At 53.3% G+C, this 20,817-nt stretch overlaps 1 protein-coding gene across 1 annotated transcript in view; it reads right to left on the minus strand.

Moving 5' to 3' along the window:
- The window catches only part of ADORA1 (adenosine A1 receptor), a 28,009-nt gene that overhangs the window by 5,853 nt on the left and 1,339 nt on the right, over positions 1 to 20,817 (minus strand). The gene's annotated exons all lie outside the window — the stretch shown is intronic.

The raw sequence follows: 20,817 nt of genomic DNA on the forward strand, positions 1-20,817 counted from the left end.
GAGGGCAAGGGGTGGTGGGAAAGAACCAGCACTAGGGGTCAAGTGAAGAGAATGGCGAGGAGGGTCCAAAGCAGCGGGGGGTGGCAGAGGGAGGCCAGAGACTCCTGTGGGGCTGTTTGCTGACCCCTGCACCCCGGGTCTGGTTGCAGGTCCTTGGGGGAGGGCTGATGTGCCGTCCAGCTCTGACTGTCCACTGCCACCTCCCCAGGCTTGAACAGCTTGGCGAGTGATTCCAGAAATAGCAGCACCTCCCCCAGCTCCTTCCCTCTCTGCAACCTCTGCAAGCTGTGCCCCATTTCTCACTCCTGGGGGCTTCTGGGGTCTTCTACTGATTTTGCTGGACATGCTCCCAGTCTGGGTGCTCCCTGACCTGCAGAGCTGTGTGGGAGCCATTGCCCAACAGACAAAGCTGCTGAGCTGCAGCGGTGTCACCACAGTCCCCAAACATGATCCCAGGGCTGGCAGCCACCACCCAGACACAGGGTCCATCTTTCCTCACTGCACACCCATCTCTCTCCATGGTCCGTATCTATCCCTCCTTCCTGCATGTCCATGTCTCTACCATGGCCCATTTCCATCTTTACCCCTTGCTGCAGTGACTGGTCTGACACTGTTTGGGAGCAGGACCTGGCTCTCCCTGCTCCTGCCTTCACTTTGCCCCACAAGGTTTGAGGGTGCACCTGCAGAAGCAGCCAGGGGAGACCAGGACATCCTCCTCCAGCCTGTGTGTGACATGGTCACAGAAAAGTGGGTGAACCAAAAAACCCATAGAAAACAGCCACATTTTCTTCTTCAAGCAACAAGCCAAGGGCAGAGGCAGCTGCAGGAAATGTGCTCCCAGGGACCTGTGTCCACTGTCTCCATCAGCCCCACACGGAGAATGACAAAAGCTATAAAATTGCTCCAAGTTCCTCCTCCCTCCAGCTCACCAGGCCCATCCATCCACTGGAGCTCTCATGGAGCTCTCATGGGGCTCAGCTGGTCCAAAGGCCACAAGTCCAACTTCAATTCCTTTTACACTTTATTTTCCTTGGAGGTGTCCAAGGAATGCCTGGATTTGGCCCTCAGTGCTCTGGGCTGGATGACAAGGTGAGGATAGGTTACAGGTTGGAACTGATGGTCTCAGAGGTGTTTTCCAACCTAATTGATTCTGTGATTCTGTAAAGGGTAGAAATGCAAGATTCTACCTAATTCTCAACCCCTGCCACATGGTGGGAGGACAGTTAGCAGAGGGACAGGGATAGACCTTGATGTTCCCAGCCTTATTCTTGGTTATGCCATAAAGAAAATATTTTCTCATTTGTCTCATTTCGCATTAATATGATAGGGCTGGAGTTTGGGATGGTATGGGAGGCAGAAGCACTTAGAAAATGCTGATAATGGCTCATAGTTAATAAATAATCTTATAACTCTCATCAGCACCAGAACAATTACTAACATCATTGTAATTTTATTACTGCTGTTATTTTTATTAACAGCTGTGACTAAAACATCCATGGTAATCATCACCCCCATCCTCATCCACTTTGGGTTTGTTTCCTCTGCCCATGGGGGTTTGAGCCTGACTATAATTGGAAGATGTTCCCCCTGCTCTCCCTGAGTGGTGATTTTGCACCATCCCTTCCCCACAGGGATGGGCATTGACCCAAGCCCTCCTGGATGCAAAGTCTAGGAGAAAGGACCAATGACCATCCAGACTCATCATGAGATGGGATGGGCAAGAACTGTGGTGTGGAACAAAATTGCCTTTGAGGGTTTGGAAGATAATGCCAAGAGGCTAAAAGGCAATTATTGATAGAGCTGTTTGCTCCCCAGGGGAAGGGAGTAGGTGATGGGTGGAGACAGCGGCCAACAAATTGTTCGCAGGGGCTGTACAGAGCTGACAGGGAAACAGGGAGCAGCTCTCCAGAGCAAGATGCTGTCTCCAGGAGAGGCTGAGGATGGGGCAGACACTGAGACACTTTTTCTCATAACGATCACAGGATCCTAGAATGGTTTGGTAGGGAAGGAATTTAAATCCCATCTCCTTCCACCCCTGCCATGGGTCGGGACATCTTCCACTATCCCAGGTGGCTCCAAGCCCCATCCAACCTGGCCTTGGACACTTCCAGCCATGGAGCAGCCACAGCCTCTCTGGGCAACCTGTGCTAGAGCCTCACCACCCTCAGAGGGAACAATTCCTTCCCAATATCCCATCTAACCCTGCCTTCCAGCAGTGGGAAGCCATTCCCCATTGTCCTGTCCCTCCAGACCTTTGTAATGGTCCCCTGGCCATCATTCTGAAGACACCATCCACCCTCCTTTCCCTTTGGTCCTCATTCCCAGACTAAATTCAACTTCCTCTGCCACATCTTGATGTGTCCATACCTCCACAACCCTCTCTGCTGCTGCCCAGGGAGCCCAGCTCAGCCCAGGCCCTGCTCTGGAGGTGCCCAGCCCTGGGTGGGCAAAGGCCCTGTGACCATTTCAGATATTTGAGCATGTCTGAAAGACATGGAGAACTGAGCATTCACCTGGAGAACGAGCATTCATTGCTTTCACAAATTTCACCTTTGCCTTGGGGTCTGTCCCCAAGAGAGAGATGAGGACTCATTTCCAAGATCCCAACCCAGAGGTCAACAATCCAAGCCCAACACTCACCAAACATCTCTTGTTTTGCTTGAAAAAGCTTCAAAGGCCTGGTTTGAATAAAAAGGTTTTTAGCAGTTCTGTGATAGTTTTTCTGTCCACAAAACACTTGCTGTTGTCCAGCCAGTGCCAAGATGTGGCTTTGCTGGTCTTTGCACTGGAGAGTTTATTGCAGTGCAATTCCTGGGGAATTAATTCACTAATGAAGACAGACCATTACTAATGAAAAGAATCTGGAGCCAACGTGGCAGGAAGAAAGGAGGCCAAGCTGACATGAAGCTCATCTGCACGATGAACACAGCAAGAAAAAGCAGCCAGACCATGTCCTGATCTAATTGAAAGTCTCTAGACAAAAGTGCTTTGATCTCAGAGGATTCAGATTCCTGCTCCTTTCTCCTGGCTATATCTTCCCTTCAGATCTTTCAGTGTCTTGGAGGCTGCTGGGTGGGAAAACTCAAATTGTTGGTGTTCAAAGCTGCTCTGAAATGAGAGCCTGAGAAATGCAAAGCGGTGTCTGGGTTCTGCAAGGGTGAGGCCAGCCACAGCTCAGAGCTGGGACCAGGGGGTCCCTGGGTACTCACACAAAGTGGGAAGTGCTGCAAAAGGAACTCTGATCGTAGAGCCTTTGTCACTATGATCCTGGAAGTGAAAGGTTGGTTGCTTCTTCATAGAATCACAGAATGGTAGCAAATGTGGGTTTGTGGCCACAGCTGGGTGTCTCACCATGTGAGTGGTGGCCTTGGGAGGGATAGAGGTCAACCAATATCAGTCAAAGCTGGTATTTGACTGATATTACAGCTTGTTCCTACAAATGCTTGGAATGGAGACACTGGTCCTATCAGCACCCCTTAGGATACATGGGGGACTGTCCTGATCCCCAAATCCCAGACTGATTGCTTGTCAAAACCCAGCTGGCAAGTAAAGGCATAAAAAAAATGGTCTGGTCTTTCAGACGAGCCAGAAGAGCACATCCAGCAAGGACATTGGTGTTTGTTGGTGCTGGAGCCCCTGTCCTGCACCAAAGTAGCCCAGCAGTCTCCATCAGTACAGCATTTCCAGCCTGACACCTTCATCCTACCACAGAGCCACTTCCCAGTGCTCCAAAGGACCTGGAGCACCCTGTGTGTGTCCCTTCCCAGCATCTCTGGCTGGTTGGTCTGCAAGAGATTTGAGCTGTGGGAGACACCTGAGAAGTGCCAGCAGATCCCTGGGACAAGAGGGAGTGGGAAACAAGGTGGGAGGGGACAGGCCAGGTGGTCAGGACACAGAATCCTGGCCTCAGACTCTGCCTTGGGGACCTGATTTAAAAGGAGCTGAGGAGGAAAATCTCTTCCTGGTACCTCACCCATGTCTGTCTGCTTGGGCTGAGGGACAGCTGGATGAGGACAACGATTGCTTTCCTACAGGTGTCACTTTTGGAGGGTTCCCTGGGCAGGAGAGCCACCAATGGCTACAGACACCTTTTACCCACCACTCACATGGGTGGGGCTGCATCCTAAATCTCCATCTGGAACCTCTCTGGCAACCACTGAGCCTAGGTCAGGGCTGCCCTGCTCCCATTACCACCAGCTGCCCCAGTCTGGAGCTGGCACTGGGACAGCCCAGGGGGCCATGGGTGCCTGGTGCTCCCTGGGCCATGTGCTGCAAGAAGAGGAGGACATAGGAGGTACAAAGGTGAGAAGGAGTCCAGGGATGGATGTTCCCCATGGTTGCTCGGTCCTCCCACCCACACCTCTGTCCCTGTGTGCTCTGAGCTGTGATTCCAGAGCTCGTGGCTGTCACGGGACCCAAGCCCAGCTAGGACCACCCCACTGAGAGACAGGGAAGGATTTTCTCACTGTATGGTGTCTTTCCTGCTTGGCCCAGCTCTGGGAGCAGCTGGCACCTTCCTAAACTCACAGCTCGGCCCACACACGGTGACCTGGAGCTGCAGCCACTCCTGCCTCCCCAGAGAGGACCTGGGCATGAGAAGCGTCAGGATCTCTGCTCCCAAAACACTTTGGGTCTCCTCCACTGAAGCACAAGGAGATGGTTGCAAACCAGGAGGCTTCTTGATTCAAACCTCCCCCAAAGCCACCAAGAGAAACTCCAAAAGCATGCGAAAGGATGGATGTGTGCATCCCACTGCTGACCATCCTGGTCCATCCGTGTTCAGGGTTTGGTTTTACCATCCCAAAAAGGTGTAGGAATCATTCTGCAAAGAGTGCCTGCAAAGCACAAACAACTCCAGCTGGGCGAAGCATCTGGCAAGACCTCTGGATGTTTGCAATCACCTCTAATAGCCAGTAATTCTCTAATGGATGTGGGTGAGGGGGATTATGAGGCTGAGGAGAACAAATTCATGCTGCCAAAATTGACTGGTCCCCACACTGGAACACGGAGTCCCCAGGGCTTTGGTGAGGGCTTCATTCAGTGGTGGGAGAAGCTGGAGCTGGTCACAGTTCCAGCAAATGGCAAGAGAACAAGCCAAAAAGGGGATTTTGTGCTTTGAGCTTTGTCAGAGAAGGTTGTGGAGAGACCTGGAATATTTGTAGATGTCCTGGGCTCCAAACAGGGACTGGGGAAATGCTGCTGCCTTGGTGTGGGTTCAGCCTTGATGTGGGCTCAGCCTGTCCTGACACATCTGTCAGGACTTTGGAGGCATCCTGGAATCCTTGAGGACTGCAGAGGGATGTGGGCACATCCAAAAGCAGCCCCAGGGACACAAATATCCCCACAAGAACCTGAGGAAATAAGGTAGAAAAGAGCTTTATGTGCTGGAATGGTTGGAAATGGGAATGATGCCTCCATGGGGTAGCCTGGCCATGCCAGGTTATTTTCAGCCCAGACTGGCAGTACCAAAAAGAGGGTCCATTGGGGATGTCCATCCAGATGGTGGTTAGGAGTGTGGGAAAAGGTGAGCCCCCAGCTCCAGCAGTGCCTGTATCAACACAGAGCCACATCCCCCCAACTCTGCCACTCCCCTGATTCCACCAGTCTCAGTAGGACCAAACCTCAAAGCACAGCACACCCCAGAGATCAGCCCCCCCTGAGCTTGGCACCTGCTGTGTGGGCATCACCCAGAGCCTCAGGAGGTTTCCCTGCTCCCCGTATGCCCACACACCCCCACAGTGCCCAGCTGGTTCTGAGCTGAACCTCCCATATTTCAGGCTCCAGTGACAGGATTACATCTTTTCCTGCAGAACCAAGGAGACTTATCCTATCACACCTCTGGTCCCTGGTCCCTGGGAGCAGCCACAACATCCCACCAGGCTGGCTGAGCTCCCCACACCCCCTCCTGGGACTGCTCCTGCTGGAGCTGGATCCACGCCTCCCCTGGGGTGTTTGTGCCGCTGCACTGCCCCGGCTCTGGCAATGAGTCACAGCCCTTGGAACAAACCACAGGCTTCCAGTAACTGCAGAGCTTCTTTCAGATCACTTGCCCAGCTGTCCTAAGCTCAGAGGTGTGGGGTGAGTAACCACAGTGCTTCCAGCCCAGACCAGCACCCACAGCTCCCCTGGGGTATCCCAGTGGCTCCCACCGTGACCAGGTGCTGCAGGGGAAGGGGGAGCACGGGAGGGCTGGAAATCTCTGGGAAGGAGGATGGAAAGCACAGAGAGTTCACACTGAAGCATCCTTCCTTCCTGGTGTGAAGGAGATGCAGCTGCTGTCCAAGGAAGGTGAAGGAATGTGCATCACCCATTCTGCTCAGGAGTGCTCCAGCAGCACTCCTCACCCCAACTGCCAATATGAATCCTTTCTTCCCAGAAAACTAATCTTGTTTCCAAACTGAGCTTGGTTTTCAGCCTGAGGCTGCACCCTGATGTGGACTCTGTCACTGCACAAGCAGATTCTCAGCAAGGACCACTCACCCCACGCTCCACCCCTCATCCCAAATGTGTTTGTGGAGGTTAAGCAGGGAGCTGGGATGCCCCGGCCATCCAATGCCTGCGGTAAATGACAATTTAGTTTCTCTCTATGAGTGAGCACTACCCTCCAACCCCAGGCAGATTCTTCATGCCCAAAAAAGGAGCTGTGAGACCCCTGGTGCCATGGGAAGCACCAAGTCCTTCCAAGGGATCTGAGTGGGTGGCCCTGCTCTGGTCGTATCACCCTCCTGCTGCCAGGTGACAGTGTGAGGGTGCACCCAATGGCCCTGGTCAGTGGGGCACAAGTCCATAGTTTTGCACACAGGCAGCTCTGGGGCTCCCTCCCAGCTCTACCATGTGTGGTCAGGGCCCTCCAAGACCCCTGAATTTTCCTGAACCTCTGGCTTCTTCCTCCAGGACCCTGAGGTAGGTAGGAGGCTATTGGCAATGGCTGCAAAATCATGAAACAACCTGCAGAATCTCAGAACTGGTGATGTTCTCTGAAAAAAATGTGATGTTCTTGTCTTTTGGCCGCTGCTTTCAGGCAACAACATTTTGAGCAAAGCAAAGTGTGAGAAATGGTGCTTAAAAAAAAAAAAAAAAAAAGAAGGAGAGGCTGAGATTGTTTTATAGACCCAGGAATTTGGGAATGAGGACACACAGAGAAGCACAGCTTGGTCCCCAGGAGATGGGGGTGAGGTTGTGAAAGCTGCAGGACAGTGTGATGTGCACCATGGACTTGTCTCTGGTGCTGCCCCTGTGCAATATATTTCCTGGACATTTTAAGTGTCTAAACAGTTTTGTTGTCAAAAATAGCGATTTGTTGGTGAGCCTTGGAGGGTGGCTCCCACACAACTGCATGACACAAATGAGCCCCCGTGCTGTGGGAGCAACCCCACCTCCAGCAGAAGACAATTTCAGGTGGAGCCACTCAACCCCATGTGCATCTCTCTCTGGCCAGGCTGGACAGGGCTTGGAGCAACCTGGTCTAGGGAAGGTGTCCCTGCCCATGGCAGGGGATGGAACAGGATAAGCTTTTGGGCCCCTTCCCACCTAAACCATTCCATGATTCTATGACAGTGCTGAAGGTGTTTCTCACCCAGTGCTGTGGCAGGATATCAACCTGCTTGGCCAGGAGTCTCAGGTCATCTTCCCGTGCTGTGTGGGCCATCGCCCTGTGCATTTGGCCACCCCCAGGGGTGCCACACAACAGCCCTGCCCCTGCCATAGCAATTAGCCAGGAGCTGCTTGTCCAGACCCAATTCAGCAGAGCCTCTGTGTGGCTGGATAAGTGAGGGTGAGGCATTCCCTGAGTACAAAGGAGAAGGGATAAAAGGCAGTTTTTGCCAATCTGCAGTGCAAATCCAGGGCTTGGCTGGATAAAAGCAGTGGGTTTTTAATTATCGCTTGTATTGCACTTAATTTTTCTACACATTGCATATTTTGGTTCTTTATGCAAAAGAGCCTCTTTGAAATGAGGACTCTGAAAGTCAGCCCTCAAAATTTAGAAGGGAGGGGGAAGAGGGGAGGACGAAGAAAGAAAGTAGCTCTAAAACCCACTTTAAATGCCAAATGCCACAAATGTGGCTCTGAGAAATGGAAATGGGACAGCAGATATAAAGTGCCTGATATGACTGGGCTCCCAAAGCCTCTGTGGCTCAGAGTCCATCCCACAAAACACTGAGCTGCAGAGGGAAAACGGCTGTGCTGGGAGGGAGGTGGCAGCTGAGGAAGTGCCTGATGCCACCACCCTTCCCTGCCTGTCACCACCACTCTGCTAGGCAAAGGCCAGCTGGGTCTCCAGGGGCGGACCCCAGCCAGGGGGGTCTGGAAAACATCAAAAGCCATTAAAAGGTAGGAGCAGATCAGGGACCCCAAGGAGAAGGGAAATGAGGGGGGTCTTGAGAGCTGCTGTTGTCGTTTTATTTGCATTCAACAGCACATAGAGATCTGCTCCCCAGATAAATGGGAGGCAGGAAACTGGAGATAGAATCTCAATTAAGAGGCACCAACAAAGGCTCAGAGCTGGGCTGAGGTGGGTCTTTATCTCTCCAATGCAGAAGGACTCATCAGAAAAAAAAAGAGATATCCTAAATTACAGTTGGAACAAGAGATTGGTACTGGCTACTTTTTAATTTCTTGAGTTTTACACTTCTCTTGCTAACCTGACTCATGGGTTTGCAGTCAACAACTAAACTCCTCATTTCCTTAGGCTGCAACTTGTTATTGGATTGGGATCCTCAAAGCACAATTTGTCACTGCAAAGGGAACATTTTCTTTCTTGCACTTTACCCAGTTCAAAGATTAGGACATTCAAGACTGAAAAATTGGCTGGAGGTTCCCAAAACGAGGGAGGTTGTTTTCTCCACCCAATGCCTAGAGGAGAATTAGCAGTGCTGATGAGATCTACTGTTTCTAAACCTCAGAGGACACAGTAACCCAAAACAACCAGTCCAGCACCTTCTGTCCAATGCATATTTCCCCTGATTAAAAGATCAATTTCAAATGCAAAAGCAGCTGGATTCATTTAAGGTTTTTTAATGAGTTGGTTATATGTAGTTTCAACTGGTGGAAATAATTTTGGAGGTACCAATTTGGGCCACAGTTGGCTTCCAACTTCTGTCCAAACACAACTCCCCAAAATGTTTAAGTAAAACTTGTGTAATTACCTCCTCCACACACCATAAAGATGGAAGAAGTAATGATCAGAGAACATGTGTGTAAAGCCATTGAGTTGTTTATCTTGGAATGAGACTGAACAGTGAATCCATATCTCAGTCAGTAAAATGAAATACCAATTTGGAAGTGAAGGCTCCAGTTAACACCACAATTAAATGTTCCCTCACCTCTGAGAATCTGTCACCAGGAAAACAAATAAAAAGTGCAAATACAAAGCAAACTTGAAGTTTATTTGCACTCTATTTTCTCATTTAGATTAAAAGATTATTTATTCACTTGGAAGAAAACTGAGGGGCCATATTCCCTGGGAGGAAGCAGCTAGGTATTTCCATCAGGATGGTGGAGAGATCTGAGACCCAAGATCAGGTATTGCAGTGGAATGCCTCAGCTGGGTCTAAATTACAGCCTGTGCGTGTTCCTAATTACTCTGGTCTTAATTCCAGCAAGGAACAATGGACACAGCCAGAGGCTGCCAAGGTCTGATTGGCTCAAGCCATGGTGATGAGGGACACATGGACCAGGCAGGATGGAGGTCATGGATATGCTCCAAGGGCTGGAACCCCTCTGCTCTGGAGCCAGGCTGGGAGGGCTAGGGGTGTTTACCTGAAGAGGAAAAAGCTCTGGGGAGACCTTAGAGCCTCTTCCAGTGCCTGAAGGGGCCCTAAGAGAACTGAAGAGGGACTTGGGACAAGGGATGGAGGGACAGGACAAGGGGGAATGGCTTTTCACTGCCAGAGGACAGGGATAGATGGGGTTTTAGGAAAGAATTTTTCGCTGTGAGGGTGGGGAGGCCCTGGCACAGGTTGCCCAGAGCAGCTGTGGCTGCCCCATGCCTCTGAGTGTCCAAGACAGAGGTTGGATGGGACTTGGAGCAACCTGGGATAGTGGAAGGTGTCATGGCGGGGGGTGGGACTGGGTGAGCTTTGAGGTCCCCTCCCACCCAAACCTGTCTGGGGTTCTGGCACTCTAGGAAATGCATTTCCCTCTCCCTGAGCCTCAGCAGAGCCAGGGCTGCCTGTGGGTGGGGAGCAAGGCTGGAATGTGGAGCATCCCCACAAGATCCCCTCATGTATGGGTCACATAGAGGGTGGAATGATCTTTAAGGACCCTTCCAATCCAAACCATTCTAGGATTCCATGATCCCCTGGAGAAAAGGGGTGTCAGTGACTGCTCCATCCTCAGCCCAAGAAAATTTGACCTCAGCATCTCCTGGATGCTGGGATTCCAAGTTTTCTGCTATTGGAGCACTTTCAGCTCCTCAGAGCAGACAAACCTCATTGAGCCCATAAAGAACCTGTGTCCCAGCAGTGCTGAATGTGGGGAATGAGCTCCCTGGAATTAGATCCATCTGAGCTGCGCCCATGCTGGCTCTGCTCAGGCTTTGCCAGGTCCATCTGAACCCAGGCTGAGCTCTTGGCTCTCCCAGTCAGGAGCACTCAGTGAAGAATGGAGCCTTCACATCAAGAGAAATGAGTGTTTCATTTATGTATTCCACGGGTAAAGGCACTGAGTGTTGTTACCAGAGCAGAAAAAAAAGAGGAATAATTTAATCTGTAGGACTGTGCTAATTCTGGCATGTCTGAGACAGCATTTCTCAGCATCGGCCCCTTGCTGCTGTCAGAGAGAGAGCGTCACTCCCTCAGTGAACAGATGGGGAGACTGAGTCGCAGAGGGGAGCTGTGATCTGCCAAGATGGACCAATCTGAATGAGAAAACATCCCTGGTGCCAGGAGCTGGCACTTCCCTTCTTTGAAGGAGGCCAAAGAAAATCATCCCCATCTCTGGTTGTAAGGAGACAAATGGCCTGGAGAAGGTGGATAAACTGTTGTGGCAGCAATGTCCTGGCCTTCTGTGCCTTTCTTAGAGGAATGAGAAGAGGTGATTTTGCCACCCCAGGCAGGGGGTGGGACAGGGGGATGTCACTTCTGTGTCCCCACAGTCCTGCTGGGCTAGTACCTGGGATCTGTGTGCAAGAGGACCAGGGTTGGTGTCAGGGACAGCACAGAGGGAGGCTGGCGAGGGACATACAGGAAAGAGGCTGGGGAAGAAATCTCTTGTCCTCCTCCAACTCTTTTTTGTGATCAGAGGTTTTGGTACCGGACAAAAACCCAACCAAACCACCCAAGACTGTGACAGCTGCTGGTCATAGTTGCCTGCTCCGTTCTGGGGGGCAAGGCCCAAGCAAGGAAGGGATGAGGGAACAATGGGAAATGCAGTGAGAGGGAGAGTGAGGGTGCACAGAGGAGGTGTTGGGTCCCACAGTGCAGAAAAGGGCAAACCCAGATGCCCCAAATCTTTCCAGTGTCTGATCCTGCTCTGCTCCTCCCTACATCACCAAATGCAGCCCTTCCTCCCCTATTTGTCCCCATTGCCCACCAGCCCTCAGCCCACAGGATTCTGTGAGGAGGAGGATCTCAGTCTTTCAGGGTTATTTCATCCTCTCTCTTGCTGGTGGCATCACCACTGATGTCTCCCCTTCCCCCTGCCCTGCCCATTCAGCTACCCTTGGGAACAGCATCTCCATGCAGGGCCAGAGGTGCCGTGGGAGTGGCCAGGGTGCTCAGCTCGTTGCTATTCTACAAGCCAGCCCACTGCCTCTGTGGGCTTTTTGTGGCTGCCTTAGAGAGCATCAATTGTTCTTTCTTGTCCTTGGGTACCCCATGCAGGAGCTGGCCCCAGCAGCTGGGTGGCTGCACTTCCAGAGCAGAACTCCCTGCTAGGAGCCCAGGCAGCCTCTGGGACAGCATCTTTCCCATTCCATGGCCTTGACTGTTCAGGTCACCTGGGGTGAGAGGTGTCCCAAAAGGACCCCTTGGGACACCCCTCCCAGCCCACTGGCAGCCCTAGAGGTGGGCTCTGCCGCCGTGTCCATCCCTGCTGCTTTGGCAGGATCACTGTGAAAAATCATTTGCCTCCAGGATAATCTAATGCTGTTCCTGTCAGCTCAGCTGTGCTGGCTGTCATTCCCCCAGGCTGAGACTGTACTGCTGTCCCCACGGGGATGAGCCTCTCAAGCCATCCCCATCCCTCCCAGAAATCTCTTGCTCCTGTGGTCCCCTCCATGCTTCATGTCCCGCTGTCTGCAGAGACCACAACCCTCCCTGAGCTGTGTCTGGGCTTTCCTCACACCCCTGTGGGCAAGATCCTTCAGGGCTTTTCCCTGTCCTTCCAGACAGAGATTTTCTTCCAGCCCATCAGTTCCTGTCCAGTCTGAAATGACTCTGGTGTGTGTCACAGTGAAACTCACCTCCCAGGTTCTTTCACTGTGGTACCTCCCACATATTTTCCCCTTTTTTTTCCATCCTTCTTTGTGTTGCTGTGACCTTTCTCTCTCCCCCCTGCCTCCACCCCAGGACACAGACCTGCCAACGCCGCACTGTGACCCCTTGGATGAGCCATTCCCCCAGTCAGGCTGATTCCAAGCACAGTCATTTGGATGTAGGAGCTTCATTCTCCCCATCCCTGATCCTTTGTTCAGCTCTGCCTGTTCTGCCTTGGAGACCCATGGACCTGCATGTCCCAGGCCACCCAGACAGGTCCCCTCAGAGCAGCTTCCCATGGCCAACAGTGGCTGCTGTTTGGTACAAGCTGCTCTGAAGTGTGCAAGACAGGAGATTTCATCGGGTCTGGCCTCACTGGGGTCCCTCCAGATCCGAGTTTGGAAGTGGACACTGGCGGGCTTGGTCCCAGAGGTCTCCCACCTGAGCTCATGGCCAAAATCCCCTTCCTGGTCAACAGAGCCAATCTGGCCCTTTTATGACACAATTAATCTTATTCTGACACCACCAATGGACTAAAAACCCTGGTGTGATTGACCTGGGGGTGTAAGAGGAGCTGAGGGTGCTTTGGCTGTTGCTGGCCACATGGGACACATCCAACAAGAGCAAGACAGAGGCCACATGCCTGTGCCAAGGGCTGGGCAAGGGCGCGGAGACCAGCCCGGACCCCAGAGCCAGTCAGTGGGAAAGGCTCCAGGTCAAGAGGAGCATCTGAGCCCCTCTGCACCCCCAACCTGCATCCCAGAGTAGTGTCTAAGCTTCTCTGCACCCCCTGTGAGTCACTTATTCCTGCTCTGTCACCTGCTCTGGCTGACGTGGAGCGAAGGCGAGACCAGAGGTGAGACTGGCTCGGTAAAAGTCAGGTGATAATGGCACCTCCCCTGGATGGAGTCACATTCCTACATCTCGGGGGTGGGGGAAGACCTGGGACCCCATCAAAGGGCTCCTGCATGCCCTGAGCCAGCTCAGCACAGAGCATGGTGAGCTGGGCCTGACTCACCCCAACACCCAGCCTGCAGGGCCAGGCTGGGCTGCTGGGAGCCAGGGCAGCTGAATCAGCAGCTTTTGCTTTGGCAGAGCCTCCGTCCTGGGGTGTTTGCCTTGTCTCTGTGCCAGCAGCTGCACAGGGCCCTCAGACACACAGACCTGAGGCACATCACTGTCACCTCCACCAACCCAGTGCCGTGGGACGCAGCCCGGTCACTCCAGGAAAGGGAAATGCCACAGATCTCCTGGAAGTGTGACAGTGTGTCTGGGTGTTCCCAGGCAGTTCTGGGGCCCTGCAGCTCATCCATAGGTCTGTACCCCGGACACAGGAGCATCTCTCAGCTCCAGTGAGGGACCTGCTGTCTGTCCCACCTTGCCTGGGTGGTCCTGGCTGTGGGTGCTCCTCACTTTCTGCTCGATGGGGACCTCATGGACCCTCTCTGCTGCCATGGGATGAGGGAACACAGTCTGGCTGTGTCCCACCACCTTGGCAGAGTAGGTCCTCTTGGATTGGTGGTACCACACCTGAACCATGGCCATGGAGATGGCAGAGCCTTGCTGGGTTCCATGTACATATTCCCACCTGATTTGGTGTCTGCTGCCTGTAGGATCAGTTCATGGGGAGCCATAGAATCACAGAATCCCAGAGTGGTTTGGGTGGGAAGAGACCTTAAAGCTCATCCCCTTCCATCCCCTGCCATGGACAGGAACATCTTCCACTATCCCAGGTTGCTCCAAGCCACATCCAACCTGGCCATGGACACTGCCAGGCATGGGGCAGCCACAGCTTTTCTGGGCAACCTGTGCCAGGGCCTCACCACCCTGACAGCGAAGAATTCCTTCCCAGTGTTCAACCTAAATTTCTGGTTTTTGAACCTATTTGCTCCTTGTGCTGTCCTACAGTTGAGCCAACCTGGCCCATTGAAGACACATTCAGTCTATTTTAATAGCACAAATGTCTACAAACCCACGCTGTGGTGTACCCTGGGCTGTGAAAGAGAAACAATTTATTTTCATGGGATTACTCCTGCAACAATCAGCAAGGCTGGGACTGGGATCCTGAAAGAGCCTGGCTCCAGAGCCCTGGGCACAGTCATGGCAGGACTCCAGTGCAGGAACAGAGAGGCCTTGTTGTCCCAGCAAATCTCAGCTTCCACACCCTCTCTGTTCCCAGCCTCCATCCCTCACCTGTGAGATCACCCTGAGCCAGCCATGGTGAAACTCAGGGCCTCAGTTTCTGCATCTGCAGATGTGCCCTTGCTGGGAACATGCCCTCAAATTTACTGGTGAGACATTGCCAAGGGTCAATTCCTTACCCTGAAAATCAATAGAAATAGGTAAAAAGCCCAATAAAGACATTCCCAGAGCAGGGGTTTGGGGCACAGCAGCAGGAAGGAGAAGGTTTTCATCCACGGCCCTGCAGCACAGCCCTGGCAGATGTGAGCTCTGTTCAGGGACAGATGTGACACTGCTATTGGGGTCAGAGCGATTACCCGGCACAGGGACCACACCTCACCCTACTGTGAGACACGAGGACCGGGAGGGGACAGGGTCCTGCTGCTCAGGAAGCCCACACAGGGTCTCTTGAGGCCCTCTTGCCCTTTTAATTCAGAGAATTTGTGAATAACTCCAAACATCAGGCTCCAAGCAGCCCTGCACAGGATTCCGGGCTCTCCTCCCCTTCCCTCTGCTCTACTGGGCACGGAGCATCCCACATTCATCCCCTCACTGCATCCCAAGTTGACATCCCCAAGCCCCAGGATTTTTCCTGCCATTCCAGGAGCAGGGAATGCTTCAGACAGCCCCATTGCCTCCCTGCAGCCACACGACAGTGTCTGGAGCTTTTAGGAGTGACCTGATTTTGCGTCTGCCAGCCAAGATCTCGTGGCGCCGCTGCAGCAGCTGTGTGAGCTCCCAGTGAGCCTAATCCAGGCATCCCCTCACTGAGGAAAGAACCCTCATGGCTTTGATCCATTATTTAGCCTGTTCATGGCTGAAAATTATTCTCTGGATCAGAGAGTAGGGCTGAAAACCAGCTCACCTGGGTATTTACAGGTCTTTACCACGATCTCAAACCAACATAACCTGCTGGTAAATCCCTGCCCATCTCAAGGGCTCTGGGATTTTGGTGATACTGGAATTGATCTCCTGGTGCTGCACTGGCACAGCTCATCCATGCAGCCGGATCTGGCTGGAGCAGAGCTCAGTGGGAAATGCTGGCTCTGATGTAGCACCTACATGCTGAGCTGCCGCAGTATGCTGGAAACTGTGGCTTGGAAACAGCCTCAAGTCTGCAGAAACCTCCCTGGACTGTAATTCCTGCATTTTAATCTCCATCCTTGGTTCTGAGCTGCCTGTTCCATAGAATGAAGGTCTCTACAGATCACTCTCACTTGCTAAAAATATACCCGGAGGAGGGTAGTGAGGGAAGAAAACAAAAGAGGTGGCTGCAAAGACCTATCAGTCCCCGAAATTCCTCCAGGTTAGGGAAAATGGAAGTATTCTCCTTGGAAATGAAATGTGTTTTCTCAGGGACTGGGCCTGTATGGATGGATGGCGTCTTTTCACTGACTAGTGGAGGTTGAAAGAAAATAGATGAGCTCCAGGGTGAGAGCTCTGAGTCACCTGGATGCTTTTGAAATTCCTCTGAATGTAAAACAGGCCTTGGAAGAGCTGTGGTTTGGCTTGTTCACTGGTCTTGCTGGACAGGAAGGTTTCCTGGCACTAAGTGTTGAGAGTGCTGGAGAGATATCCCATGGGCCCTTAGATGTTTTGGGAGCTGGGAATTTGCACCTAACCATCCCAATGTTCTCTTCCTCACCCATCCCATGGCAGCAGGTGCCCATTACTCACCTCCATCAACCCTTAGTGGAGGAATCATGGAATAGTTTGGTTGGAAGAGACCTTAAAGTCCATCTCATTCCACTCATGGGCAGGGACACCTTTCACTATCCCAGGTTGCTCCAAGCCCCGTCCAACCTGGCCCTGGACACTTCCAGGGATGGTGCAGCCATCCCACAGCTTCTCTGGGCAACCTGGAATGGGGAAAGCCACTTCAGATGTGTCCTGCTCCAGCACCCAGCTGGTTGAGGGCAACAAGATTTCCCAGGCTTACCATGACCTAGTCCTAGCTGGCCCCATGCCTGTGGCCCTTGGCAGGACTGGAGAGAAGGGGAAAGAGCGCTACAATCCCAGGAAGAGCCTGAGCTCAGGCAGAAGCCTGGAAAACAGGGAGTCCAGGGGGAAGCTTCCCGCTCCATGTCTGTCCAGGAGCTCACAGGTCCCCTGCACATCCCCCTCACTTCCTGCCTTGCAGTCCAGGGTGAGGGATGTTCCTGCCATCCCTGAGCTGTTTTATCTCACTCTAGACAAGCACTCTTGCACCACTAGACAATGCCAGCGCTGGCCACAGAGCCACCCCCTGACACTGCTTTCACCCTGGGCTCTCCCCCTGCTGTGCCCCAGCCTCCTGCCCCCCATCTCCTAGAGAGTTCCAGCCATTCTGACCTAACTTCCATGGCTCTGCAGCCTCACAGGTGTGCATTCCAAACCTTCAGCAACACCAAAGACAGCTCTCCCTGGTGGGATGCTCCTTGGGGTGCTGCAGGGTGGGAAGGGCAGGGCTAGGAGGAGACCCCAATGCTGAGGCCCAGGCACAGAGGGAGGAGGTCCCGGCTGTGGACAGAGAGACTCTAACATGAGGGCTCCTGCAAACATCAGATTCCTGCAGATTTTTCCTTCCTGGCACATTTCAAAGTGTTTGGGGTGAGGTCACAAGGTGAGGACCCTCAGGGACATTCCAAGATAGGTTTGGGCTGCATCCACACATTCAGCATCCTCAGCCAGGGGATGGTTTTGCACATCCCAAGGACAGCAACTCCTTTTGCTATGGCCTTTTTGAAAAGGCCCAAAACACAGAGAAGAGAGAGGGTCCCCGAGGCAGTAGAAACTGGTGCAGAAGGAGCTGCACTCCCCCAAAACATCCCTTCAGCACCATCCTCTCCAAACATCCCTCTGGCACCACCCCCCCCCAAACATCCTTCCAGCACCATCTCCTCCAGCATCCTGCCTCCACCGGGATGCTGAGGGGCCAGTTCCTGCCAGACACCCCCAGCTGGCTGCTTCCCCTCCCTTTGAACTCATTTCATTTTCCCCAAGCACAGCTGTGAGAGGGAAGTTTGGGCTGGGCTGAGGGACCCTGCTGTGCTCAGACGGGGGGGATCACAGGCTGGGGGTCCTGCCTGGCTGCCGGGCAGGGAGGAAGGATGTGAGAGGGGCGGGGGAGTTTTCCACCAGCAAATCTATTTTAGGTGGTTTTCAGCTGTTCCTGTGGGGGCTGGGAAGTGGGGGACCCTTGGGCTTCACTCAGCCCAAGTGATGCTCCTGCATCCCTCCAAAGTCAAGGCAAGGCCCCTCGGGGGGGAGGTAGCATCACTCAGGGCCCAGCAGCCAGAAGGGATCAAACCCAGGGGTTAGAGCAAATGGAGAGGGTTTGGTGGATTATCCCAGTCCCTTGACCATGGTGGGTGAAGAAGGAAGAACAGGAGGCGCCAACTCAAATCCAAGCAAGACCCCTCTCCGTCTGATAAAATCTGCCTTCACCTGGCAGGGTTGGCCCTCGTCCCTCTGTGCTTCTGTTTCCATGGGAAGTGGCCACTGGAGCAATGCAGCATTGGATGCTGCTTTGGCATCTCCCAGTGCTGTGTAGAGACACCCCTAATGTCTCAGGGCACCATTTCTTCCAGGACAAATCCACCCCTGGGGACACCAAGTTCCCAAACTCGCAGCCCAAGGACCAAGGTATCCATGGGGACTCTGGAGCTGGAACCAGACTGCCATGCACCATGTTCCCCATTCCCTGCCATTCTTCCCTGTGAGGAAGGCACAGGTTGCCCAGAGAAGCTGTGGCTGCCCCATCCCTCAAGGAGTCCAAGGCCAGGCTGGAAGGGGCTTGGAGCAACCTGGGGTAGTGGAAGGTGTCCTAGCCCGTGGCAGGGTAAGGTTCCTTCACACACAAACTTTTCAGGGATTCTGTGATTCTGTGAAATGCATTTCCCCCTCCCTGGGCCTCTGCAGCACCAGGGCTGCCTGTGGGTGGGGGGCATGGCTGGAATGTTGGGGATGCCCACAAGACCTTCTCAGCCTCATGCAGGTCACACTGGTGAGGATCCACCCTGTGTCAGGCTTGTCTGAGGAATCCTGTTGGCACAGGAATGGGCTGCAGTGAGCACACTGTCCATGCCTGGGCTGGAGGGGTGTTCCTGCTCAGTGTGCTGGCTGCCCTAGGGGTGAGCCTGAGGCAGATATTCCCCACGTGCCTCCCCCCTGCCTGCAAATCTCTGCTCAGGTCTGGCTGCCGTCACTGCCTGTGGCCCTCCAGGGATGCTTGGAGCTCTCCCAGAACTCTCTCAGGCACAGTGGCCACACGTGTTTCCCCAGGTGTGTCCTGCCAGGTGCTCTGGGCTCTCAGCACCCACTTTGCCATTGCTGGGTTCAGTGTCACAGTCAGGAATGACACCACAAGAGCCATGAGCACTGCAGAAACTCTGCCACTGTCATCCTTAGCATCCTCCAGCAGACTAGGAGAAACTTGAGGTATTTCAGATTCAGGAAATATTCCTTAGTGGTGTTTCCTGTCCTGTGTGCTATGTACAGGGCACTACATCTCCTAAAATCTCCACATGTACCAGCTGCCAGGAATTCATGAAGTTGTAGGATCTTTAAGGTTGGGAAAGATCTCTGAGATACTTGAGTGCATCTGTTAAGTTGATGAGGTTACAAAGCTTTTCAGTATTAAAATAGGCTCTGAAAAGACGGAGGAAAATCTCCTGCTGCTGAGTGCCTGGGCACACAATGGTATCACAAAATTCAGGGTGGAAATTTCATAAGAAAAACCACCCAAACTATGTACAGCATAATATGAATGTTAATATTGCTCCCAGGAAAGCTCCTGGGATCAGGGCAGGAATCTCCCCTGAAAGGCCCATCTGATGCTCAGAGGCAGACAAGGAGTTAAAAATGGACTGGTTTGTTAGGAAAATGCCTGACAGGCTGTGCTGCTCCTGTGGAGCCGCAGAACTCCCACACCAGAGCCTTCCCCACACGCAGGGGATGTGTGAAGCCCAAAAAAGCTCCAAGAGCAGTGACAGGGTGGGAATCACTCTGGTGACACTGGTGGACTGGGAGACAGTGACTGGGAAAATCACACCTAGGGAGGAAGTCAGGAACAGTCTGTGAAAATCATGTGTGGCAGGGAGGGGGTGGGCAGGGATTGTGGATTTATCCTGGGCCCCCTCCTCTGTCTTACACTCCTTCTCCTCTCCACCTCCACTGGTGGTGGCTGCAGCAAAAGCCCAAAGGAACACATCGCTGGTCTGATCCCATGGATCCCAGAAAACCGAGCACTCCAGAGCAGTCAGGTGATCCCAAACACCTGGGGTGCCTCCTGTCCCTGTCTCCCTGTCTGGGAAGGCAATTCCTGCCCCAGGAAGGGTCCTACACCTGCTGGGGTCTGGGCAGCACCAACACAAGGGGGTCGGTGCCTTTCTGGGGATGTTTGTGCTGACGAAGGGTCTGGGACCCCTCCAGTGAACTGCCTCAACTGCTAAGGGGTAATGGGGTGACATAAGAGCTCAGCTGGGCTGGGCTGTTTTCCAGCAGTGGTCCCACATCCGGACCCTTGCAGGGCTGATGAGGCATCCCCACAGAGCAAGGGGGACTCACAGCAAGGGGCTGTGCCTTGCTCTGCTCGGGGGCACCGAGGTCGGGTGTCATGTCCCCTTCTAGCCCCGCTCACAGCCCCCAGTCCCACCGTGGTACCCCAGAAATGCTTCCCCAGACCAGCATGGCCCCGGTGGGAAGGGAGTGGGGCATAAAGGGTTAACTATCTCCTCCCGGAGCAGCAGAGTTTGAATAAAGTGCTCAAATAAAGTAAAGTGTCCCCCTCCTTTACACCATGAGGGACTTGCTCTGGGCTTGGAATGACAACAGATACAGAAGAGGCAAAACAAGGACGGGAGTTATTTGCAGGGCACCCCATAGCATAGGGGTCTCTCCTGGGTGAGGCTGCCCCATGAAACGTGCCAGGCTGTCACCTCTGGTTCCTCAAAATGCCAAAGCTGTGTCCCATGGCAAGCAACCCCTGTGCTCCCCATGGCAAGGGAAAAGCTGGGGTGAAAGGCAAACCTGTCATCCGCTTTCCTCCTGGAGCACCCGGTGGGGGATGTCCCATGTGTGGGGACACACTTTGTCCTGGCCATAGGCATCCCGTGGCTGTCCCTCACTGCCAGCTAGCTGCCACACTGTGATCTCTGCCTGCACACCCAGCACCCCCTGAGCCCCCAAAAGAAGCTGCTGGAGGCTCCAGGACACCCACCCCCACATCCCCCTGCCGAGC

The sequence above is a fragment of the Motacilla alba genome, chromosome 26 (genome assembly GCF_015832195.1).
Source record: "Motacilla alba alba isolate MOTALB_02 chromosome 26, Motacilla_alba_V1.0_pri, whole genome shotgun sequence".
In the NCBI taxonomy this organism is placed as follows: domain Eukaryota; kingdom Metazoa; phylum Chordata; class Aves; order Passeriformes; family Motacillidae; genus Motacilla; species Motacilla alba.